Genomic DNA, 10,498 nt, shown 5'->3' on the forward strand with positions numbered 1-10,498 from the left:
TTTTTTTTTTTTTTTTGGTTTTTCGAGACAGGGTTTCTCTGTGGAGCCCTGGCTGTCCTGGAACTCACTCTATAGACCAGGCTGGCCTCGAACTCAGAAATCCGCCTGCCTCTGCCTCCCAAGTGCTGGGATTAAAGGCGTGCACCACCACTGCCCATCGAAAAGCTATATTTTTCCCATCAGTCTCAGAGGGAGAAGAGCACTTGCCTGTGAAGGCCCTTTCCTGTATCTCAAAGACAGTTTTTTTTCTGTCCCTTTCCCCTTTGTACTGACAGTTGTCTCCAATACAACTGTCCCATGGTATATAATCATAGGAGATTGGCTCCAGTAGGTGCTAAAGTCTTTTTGTGCTCAGTTCTATAAAGCAGCCTTGTACCCGCAGACTGCCTTGGCATAGCCTCCCTTATCCTCTAAGTCAGGGTCAGGGTCAGGGTCAGGGTCAAGCGGGTGGAGCGGGTGGAGCAGGAGGGCACAAGAGGATTAGCTGTAATACCTAAGGCAATGACCGCCCACTGTAATACCTAATGCTACGACTACACATCTTTTCACTGGATTCAGCACAGTATTCTCAGTAAGTGGCAACTTCAAGTTTTGCTTTTTGGTTGGTTAAATTCACCAGCTAAGATATGAGGGCCATTAAATATGTGAAGACCTCTTCAAAATCACTGTAATACTAGACTCTAACTGAAAGTTAGCTGGATAATAACAGTCACACATGCTGCATACATACATGTATAACGCATACACATCATAGAAAACACTTGAGGTACTTGTTGACTCTACTCACAAGGCCTCGTGAAGATAACATGCACATTCATAAGAATAACCTATAAACCTGGAAACTACACCTTTTGGGGAACACGGGTCTTATCAAGTGTCTCAAAGCACCGTAGCTTGCTATTTTGGGGCCAGCACAACACATCTCCATCCTTAGCAGTGGTCCTGTCACTTACAGGTGCTAATAGAATACCCCAAGTGCAAGCTTCTGGTTATGACCTCTAATGATTTAAAATCAGAACAAACCAGAGACAAAATCAGAGTCCTTGGCAGATGGCAATAACCGTCAAGGAAGGGGATGAGGGCTAGTAGCCAAGAGTCTGGTGCTGCAGGGAAGTCTGGCTACAAGGTACAATTTACACCCCTGGAGATAAGCCTTCAGCACAACACTGCTCATACTGGAAGGAATATTGGATTTCATCTAGTGGTCCAAGACCTGCCTCTTCCACACGGCAACACACACATTCATCTTAACTGTGATCTTGCTGACTCAAAACCAGCTAAGATTTCACTTCTTACCCAGCAGGAAACACCACTACAAGGTGACTAGGGCATTATATTATAACTATATCATATTACAAGGTGACCGGGGCAACAATGATCTCATGATAAGGTGACTGCTTATTCAACAATCACTTGGTAGTGGAGCTTTCTAGCCAGACAGATCCAAAGACTTGTGCTAATAATTCCAGGCAGCAAGGCTTGGCATCTGCCCCGTCTGGGATAAGTGTTAGGGTAGTCAGAATCACTTGGAGGAAGAGAAACATCCTGCTTAGCAAACATTCAGTGTAGCACAGGCCAAGCTGTGGGACAGGCCATATGTTCTTCAACTCCATGTCCTGGATCCCCCGGATGTTAGGATCTTTCTTCTCTAGCATTTAAAGTTGAACAGTCTCCACTACTGGCAAAAGCCTAACCTAGACAACCATGTCTATCCCGGAAGAACAAGGGGTCTCTGAGCTGATGGCCAAATGAATGGGACCATGGACAGAGAAAGGAAGGAGACCATGCTGGTCTGAGCAGAGACAGTTTGGGCAGGAATACATACACCCAACACAAAGTAAAGCCTACAGGAAGGCCCCAGAGCACTGGGCATCTGGCCACTCAGAGAATCTGGAGAGACATGGGAGGGAAGCAGGTCACCAAAAACAGAACCCTGATCAATGCTAGGCAAACAGAACCCTGATCAATGCCAGGCAAGAAATGTAAACAGCGAAAGTTAAGAGGAAATAAGGCTATTTTAAAACCCAGTTTAAAATAGATTTATTTTTTATTTTGTGCATATATTTTTATTTGTATGCCTTCTCTGTTTGTATGTATATGTACCACATATGTGTTGTGTCCAAGGAAGCCAGGAGAGGAAGCTGGGTGTTCTTGAACTGGAGTTCCAGAGGGCGGTAAGAACTCTCACATGTGCTGACAACTGAGCCTGGGTCTTCTGCAAGAGCAGTCAGTACTCTTAACTGCTAAGCCATTTTTCCAGCCCAATTTTCATGTTCTTATAACAATTATTTTACATTTTATTTCTTCAAGAGAGATTGTTTCATCTGTAGATGGACTCAAAGATGTTCATCTGTGTTTTTAAGACACATCCATCCAACATGCATAAGGCACATGCTGTGCTCTCTCAAAAGATAAATGACGTGGCCACCTAAAGAAACACCTCAGAGAACTACATAAAATCCTGGCCACAGAAAAACCAAATAGCCATTAAAACGCTAAATACCAGACTAGGACTGTAGCTCAGTAGGCAGAGAGCACTTGCCTAACATGGACGAACCTAAGCAACTCATAAACCCAGGTACGGTGCCACATGATCTCAGTGCTTTACTACAGAGGCTGAGGGATCTGAAATTTAAGGTTATCTTCCAGTGTGTAGCAAGTTTGAACTCAGCCTGGGACATAGAAGACCCTGCCTTAAAATAAACAAACAAAACTTAAATAAATACCCTGAATGCAGGGGATGGGGGAGGGAATGCAAGATGGCTCAGTGAGTAAAGGTGATTTCAGCCAAGTCTGAGGACCTGAGTTCAATCTCCAAGCCCCATGTGGTTGAAGGAAAAAACAAGAGAACCATCTTATGAGCTGTCCTCATAGTGTGTGCACAGCCCTCAATAAATACATACTGTAAAACATTTTAAAGACTAAACATCTTGTGGTTTTTTTGTTTTGTTTTTAGTGATTTCTCTATTACATGGAATATATGTCACTGGTTTAAAATGTTAAGAAACACTGAAAGACATTAAGAAAAAACAGCAATACATACTCAGTGATATTTATAATTGGTGGGTACCTTCCTGATATTTTAAATTTTAATAGAATGGCATCCTTGACATACTATTTCATAGCTTGCTTTTTTCCAGTGGTCATATAAAAAGTTCTGAAGTCAGTAAGTGTGTGTATGTGTGTGTATGTGTATATGTGTGTATGTGTGTGACTGTGTGTGTGAATATGTGTGAGTGTGTAAAAGTGTATGTGTGTGTAAATATGTGCTGTGTGTGAATGCATGAGTGTATGTGTGTGACTGTATGTGTTTGAATATGTGTGTGTGAGTGTATAAGTGAGTATGTGTGTGTGAACTGTATGCGTGAGTGTGTGTGTGTTTGAGACAGGGGCTTGGGGTACAATCAGGCTGGCCTTGTACTTGGATCTTCCTGCCTCAGTCCATCGAGGGATAGGATTACAGACACGTGCCACTATGCCTGTATGTTTTTAATGCTTATGTAGTATTTTATTTCTGTGAACTTGACCAGTCCCCCATGTCTTATACTTCTGGTTGTTTTACTTAAGTTTTGGGGGTGGGGGAAGATTGAGACAATTGTAGCAGGGTTCACACTGTAGCCCTGGCTAGCCTATACAGACCAGTACACAGACCAGGCTGGCTTTGAACTCACAGAGATCTGCCTATTTCTGCTTCCCAAATGCTGAAATTAAAGGTGTGGGCCACCATGCCCAGCATTTCTGGCTGCCAACAATTCACTGTTTCAAATATTTTATATTATTAATACTGATGTATTAATAAAAATCTATGTAGTTTTAAATACACGTTTAACCAAAGGCCCTAAATAGTCTGAAAACGGCAATTTATGATCCTTTTAAGGCTCTCTGTGTGGATGTGGGTGTATATATATGTATATAGTCTAAATTACTAGGCAGATTTGGAGTTGTGCTTCTTGCTCAGTTATCTTAATCATAACTTATAAGTGGTATGTATTTCCTACATATTAAGAAATAGTTTCATGAAAAACAGTCTATGTGGAGTCAGAACCCTTCAGATGGGCTGAGTCCTTCTTTATGTGAGGGAAATGAAGCTTCCAGAGCTAAAACCCTGATGGTAAGATGTTGGCAAGTAATGTCTAGGCAGCTCAGCAAAGTTGGTAGGGCATGGTGCTAGTGAGACCAGGATCCAGTAATGCGTGGCAAGAGCTGACCAGCCAGCTTCACACGGGGAAACCCACCCTTGGCCGTAGGATGCCTCGTCAACCCTGGGCTACCATGCAGATTTGTACTCTCAGCTAAAGAAAGACTGGGTGATCGACTGTAAATTAGTCAGTGTAATCCACACTCCTTCTGGGTAAGCACCCACAGCATATGCTCAAGCAATAAGTGTGTCATCTTTCTATAATCAACAGGGCACCTGGCTAAAAAAAGACAATGGCCAACTGATGACAAAATTAAAAATTCAATATCACTTAGTGAATTCTTTTTTGTTTTTTTCGAGACAGGGTTTCTCTGTATAGCCCTGGCTGTCCTGGAACTCACTCTGTAGACCAGGCTGGCCTTGAACTCAGAAATCTGCCTGCCTCTGCCTCCCAAGTGCTGGGATTACAGGCGTGCACCACCACCACCCGGCCACTTAGTGAATTCTTATCACACCATGGTAGTCATTTCTTTCTTCTTTCTTTTTACTTGGTTTATACGCTTGACTGTTTCGCCTGCATGTGTATACACTGCCTGAGTTCCTACAGATGGTCGTGAGCCAACATGCGGGTGCTGGGAACTGAACCCAGGCTCCAGAACGACAAGTGCCTTAACCACCGAGCCAGCCCCTTATTAGTCATTTCCACCAGAAGCTGTCAATGTTGAGTAAGAGGACCAGCCAAGAGTGCAGCTGAGAGGGAATGCAGCTATCGTCACCGAGTGTGTCCATACTTCAGTTAGGTCCCCTGAAGAGTCAAGCTCTTTGGTAAGAGGCACAGGACTTAATATGTTGTTATTATTTGAGAAACAGACTCACTATGTAGCCCAGGTTGTTCTGAGTTCTGGGATTCCACATATGGTGCCACGTCCAGCTCACAGACTTGTAAAGGTCACGTGGGCAGATGCTGCTTTGGTCAATGGTGAAATTAAATGACCTTATTAGGAAGTAATGGTTACTTTAGCTGTCAAGAGGAAGGGATGATTCTCAAAAGGGGAGTAAAGGGGCAAGGAGACGGATGAGGCAGGCACTCCATGGAGCTGGCTGCTGGGGAAGCAGCCACTTCAGAGGGCCCTTCCTCACTCACGAGTCAGGTCTGCACACTGGCTTAGTCTGAGGGAGGAAGCAAGCTAGCACTATCTGCTCCATCGCTGGCCACTCCCCGAGGGTTTTCTATGAAGATGTGTTGATGGGGTCATGTGCACTATCGAGTCTACCTGCTCTCCTCTAAGTCCGGCAGCAGTGTATCTTACAACAGGTCAAACACGAAAGTATAGGAATTAAAAGTTCTCTGTTGCGTCTCTTTTCCCTTCCCCATGCCCACATCTGTCTTCCCAGAGGTAGATCCTTTCCAAATTTATTTACAGTACTGGGGATGGAGCATGCTGCACATGCCGGGGGACCACTCCACCTACCACAGAGCCTGTATATGGATGTGGGCTTGATCCAGGAATTCAGATCCATCTACGTTTTGCCAACAGAATGGCTTGCCCTGGTAAAGGCCTTTCTGAAGCTGCTCCATCCAGAATGACCTCCCTTACCTCTCCTCACTCAGGGAGGAGGTTTCCAGGCTGGGAGGAAGGGCTCTTTTCCCATGACCTCTGTATCCCACAAGTATAGAAACTGATCTGAGTGAAGTCATGGTTCAAGGTGCACCTCTCACAGTAGAGGAAGTAAGCAAGGGCCACGAGAGGGTAACTAATAAGTCAGCACTCAGCAGCCTTTCTACTTCAGATTACGATCATTCCTCAGACTAGCCTCCCCAGCAGAAGGACTGAACACCACCACATCACACCAAACCTGGGCTCTGCTCCAGTCAACTGCTCATGCCTGGCCGTTCTGTCAGACAAGCAAGTCAGCTGAATGCATGGTCACAAAGGCCCATTTCATGCATTCACTCTCATTTGGCAGTTGAAATGACACTGTGACTCTCAAGTTTTCACTGGGCAAATCTCTGCTTCTGTCGAACACATTAGGAAGGCTCCTGAGGAACGGGGAAGGTTTTGAATTAGTTCAGGATGGACTTCTCATGACTAACTGAGACATTATTTTTAAATTAATGGTACCAGTAAATGTAAATAAATATTGCTACCTGCTACCAAGCAGCTATTCTACTTACATCCTCTAACAACCCTGTGGGACCGCCATCATCCAAGCCTACAGATGAAAACTCTTAACACTTTAGTGGTTACATAACCTGCCCAGTGTCACACAGCCAGAAGTGGGAGGACTGGGATTTGTGCTCAGACACACCTGATTTGAGAGGCCAGATAAACTCAGTTTCCAAAGGATGGAGATGAAAAGTCCCTGTGGCTCCCAGGACCTATGCAAGGCCACATTTGAGCCCTGGGAGGTAGCCCTGAAGCTGTCTCTCAGGCTTGCTTCCAGTCAGCCTCAGTCTGCTCTCTCTTCTTTGCAGAATGCAGCAGCCTTGAGATAAGCCGAGAAGACGTCAACACCCAACTTTGCATTTGCTTTCAGTTAGCTGATGCATAGTTGTAAAAAGAAGACCCTCCCGAAGTAGGAATGTGTGAGGAAAAATTGTTATTTTTAAGGTGGCAAGAATAAATATTTAATTAGACACTATGCCATTACATTTTGCCTGGCCTTGCAACATCTCAGACAATAAAAGGAGCCTTTGTCTACAGGGTTAATTACAGACTACTAAATTATTTTTATTACAGCCCTTTGTACTATTAAGTGTGACAAACGCTGCAACCTGGCGGTGTAGAATAGTGCTAGTCTGGAAATGTGAGTTCTAATCCTGAGTCAGACTCTAATAACCACCAACAGTCATCTGCATGGTGTGCACAGTTGGCAGTGCTCTCACGTATTCTCTACAGTAGTTAAGTCACCTTGGGGCAAATCACTTAACTTTTAGAGTCTCCTGTCAAAACCCGGAAATGAGAACATGAGGACACCTTCTGTCCTGCCCAGTTCTAAAGTGTATCTAAGATCCTAACAAACATTTCTATAAATGAACCACAACACATACATTTTGGCCCCAAAATTTAGCTCTTCTACTCAGCTTCTGAAAAATGCTGCTTGCCTAAATTCTGGGATAATTCATAAGATGCTTGCTTCCAGCTGTTTGCTAAATTTCCAGAGAGTATCCTATTACGGCTCTGAGCTGGACTCCCATGTGGGAACTGTTTTGTTCAATAACTAGCATACCTAAATTAATCACCTAAATCCACAAAGAGCATGAGATTGGAGAAAGGTGTCAGCCATCCCCACCTTGACAATGCCTGGGCTCTTAGGTGAGGCAGCCCTGGCATCATCACAGCAATGGGAATGACATTCTAACTCGAAGACACACAAATCTCTCCCCTTCAAGGCTTGCTACTTCCTGCTTCTGAAACTAGGATATAGCTCAGAATACAATCTCTCTCTCTCTCTCTCTCTCTCTCTCTCTCTCTCTCTCTCTCACACACACACACACACACACACACACTTTACATAAAAGCTGTGGGTAAATTACAGGTTAGTCTCAAGATCAAGAAAATGCAGTCCTATAAAACCATAACATGCCACTCAGCTCTAGGTCTGACTTGGTCCAAATCATGCCCCTCTCCCTGATCTTAACGATGACCTACAAATAGCAGCCGGCTCGGTGTGTAAGAGAGGTCTCAGTCTTGTTTCTTAAGAGGACCAGTTTATAAAGCATTAAAAGTCATTATCTCGTAAAACACTGGTATGGATTTCAAAGGCAAATTAACCCCTACAAAAGCCATTCTGATGCTCTGAAAGGTACTATCCCATAGTACACTGCAAACAGAACGTTGCGCCTCACACTCTAGCCTTGACACATTTCCTTGCTTAATTCACCACCCTCCACCCCAGTAATAACACTGATTCCCAAAATACCCTCAGCCCAGGAAGAGCGGCTCTCCAGCACAGCTGTCTCCTTCTGCCCTCCTCGGGTATTTGGGTGAGCTATGTGACACAGAGAGGACCAGAAGAAGGAATGTGACTCCAGGCCCCAGAGCTCCCACTGTACCACAGGCAGGCACATCCCGCCAAACCCTAGACTGGCATTCGAAACAGAACAAACTCTTCTGTCGGATGGGGGCTGCAATCTTCCCAAACTTCATCTCTATGTTTAAAACTAGGGCGACAGCCGTCTTTGCTACTGTAAGCTAATCTGATGAGCATGGGGGCAGGGAGTGGCCCTGAGGAAGCTGCCAATAGGCCATGAGTGAGCAAAGCCCAGGAGCAAAATCACTGTTGGCAACCTCAGAAACTCTCAATGAGTGGGTCTTTCACCACGAGTGGACCATGCCCTCCTTTGTGGCCTGGAGTTAAGCAAGCAAGCAAACAAACAAATAAACAAAAACTCCCAAAGAAACCCAAAGCCTCTTATTCATTAGAACTGCCTTACACTAATTTCCTAACACTACATTGAAATTTGAGAGAGAAAAAAAGGAACCAACAGAAGCTGGCATTGAGGTATACACAGTAGTTAGGAGCCCTCAAGTTCAGGCATGTCTATGAACTTTCTGGCTATGAGCACAAACTAACTTCAGTTGTTTCTTGTTGGGGAAAAAGAAAATAGCTTGGGACTTCATTTCAACACTAGGTTCGGCAAGCTGGTAGGTGGCAAAGGCAACCCTGGGAATCACCACCACGGAGACTCAGAGCTATGGGAGGTAGGGATATAGGCCTCAGAGCTATGAGAGACTCCCAAGAGCCCCCCCTCTCCACTCTGCTCAGACTGTCAAAACCCACTTCTCCATCAAATTTACAGGTATTGGAAATCAAGTCCTGCCAAAACCTCTCTTACAATCAGTAAGTACTTTGCTGTAGCTATACAGGTCTGTCTTCAAACCTCACATATACCAAGGTGGTAATGTGACCCTTTAAAGAAAAGGCATTTAAAGAATCCTGAAAGATGCTTATCCACAAAAAACGTACCGGAAGCACAAGAACTTAAGCTCCCAAACCAACCATGTCCCCCTCCCTCCACTCCCTTCTCATCCCTGCACAGTGTGGTCAGGGCAGTGGCTCAGCACACAAGAAAGCCACCCCACACGATCTCGGTGCACCAACAGTAGCTGATTGCAACGTAGCTTGACCCTGTTCCTAAAGCTGTGCCGGCTCTCTGCAGCGACTTAGAACTATCCAGGCCTGCTTTCCTAAGCCAATTCTGGTACGAGCGGGTCAGGAGCAGGTGAGTAAGTATCTTGGGGTCCCAAGGTTTGGACAGATACAATGTCCTCCTCCCCCAAGTCTCCACCTGGCTGTCTCCCTCGTCACTCTTTCTCTGGCTTATCACTTGGGGAAACTAGAAGCCGGGAGATGTCAGGTCCCAGTAAAGAGAAGGGACAAGGGACAAGGGCAGGCAGACAAGAAGGAGTTTGGGGGAAAATACAAGGCCATAGGTAGAGGTGCGACAGCGCCACATCTAGAGGGGAAGAACCTCTAGGTGGGTCCGCAGGGAGGAAGACTGCGAGGACAGGGCAGGAGGAGTGGTTGGGGAGGCCTGGCCCGGAGGCCACTCAGGAGGACACCGAGGACGGGAGACTGGCGGAACGGGACACAGGTGGGGGTGGGGACGGGGGCCGGCGGGGATGGGGAGCCCGGTTCCCCTCCCCCAGCCCGGCCCGGGCCTCCCGCTGACTCAGCCCCACGGCGACCGTGGCCTCAGCCCCGACTCACAGTGCGCGAGGCGGCTCCGGCTGAGACGGCAGGGGAGGGGATGGGAGGCGGGGGCGCTGCGGCAGAGGCTGCGGCTCCGGCCGGCGGCTCCGGGGCGGAGGGTCCTAGCAGAGGCCGCCGCGGTCTCCGGCTTCAACGCACCGAGACTGCGGGGGACGAGAGCACTGCGCAGGCGCGATGCAGCCGCGGCTGTCAGGCGGAGCGGGGCGGGGCCAGGGCACCCGCCGTCTCCACGACAACCAGGCGGCGAGAGGCGGACAACCCCTACCTCTACCTCGTCCTAGCAACAGCGGCGGGAGGTGTGGGAGACGAGAACAATCCCTCTAGATCTCCATAGCAACGAGGAGAAAAAACTGACTGGTAAACGTATGGCGGTACGGAGGGAACGCTTTTACCTTGTCACCATGGCAACTGGGAACAGCCCCTTCCCTTTTCCTTAGCAACAGGATAACAATTCCTCCACCTTGCGTAGTCAAAGAAGGAACAAGCCTTTACTTCTAATTCCGCAGTAGTAGCGGGATGAGGGTCTGTCCTTGTCGCTGGCATCGGAGGGCTGACGCCAGGTTTGATGATCTTTCTTGCTTTATGGCTTCCAATTGAAGTCTGTTACTCTAATCTTCAAAGACGTGTAGTTTTCTCTACCTT

At 46.6% G+C, this 10,498-nt stretch overlaps 1 protein-coding gene across 2 annotated transcripts in view; it reads right to left on the minus strand.

The window, feature by feature from the left end:
• Mapre3 (microtubule associated protein RP/EB family member 3) overlaps positions 1-10,287 on the minus strand; it is a 50,081-nt gene extending 39,794 nt beyond the window's left edge. The window contains exon 1 of one of the 2 annotated variants that reach the window (XM_028782926.1): positions 9,854-10,287. The gene's annotated coding sequence lies outside the window, so the exon portion shown is untranslated. The remainder of the gene's footprint in view (positions 1-9,853) is intronic. The other variant, XM_028782928.1, reaches the window with a different exon arrangement.
• Between the last annotated feature and the right edge of the window lie 211 nt (positions 10,288-10,498).

Source organism: Grammomys surdaster, unplaced genomic scaffold (assembly GCF_004785775.1).
Source record: "Grammomys surdaster isolate TR1022 unplaced genomic scaffold, NIH_TR_1.0 946, whole genome shotgun sequence".
In the NCBI taxonomy this organism is placed as follows: Eukaryota; Metazoa; Chordata; class Mammalia; order Rodentia; family Muridae; genus Grammomys; species Grammomys surdaster.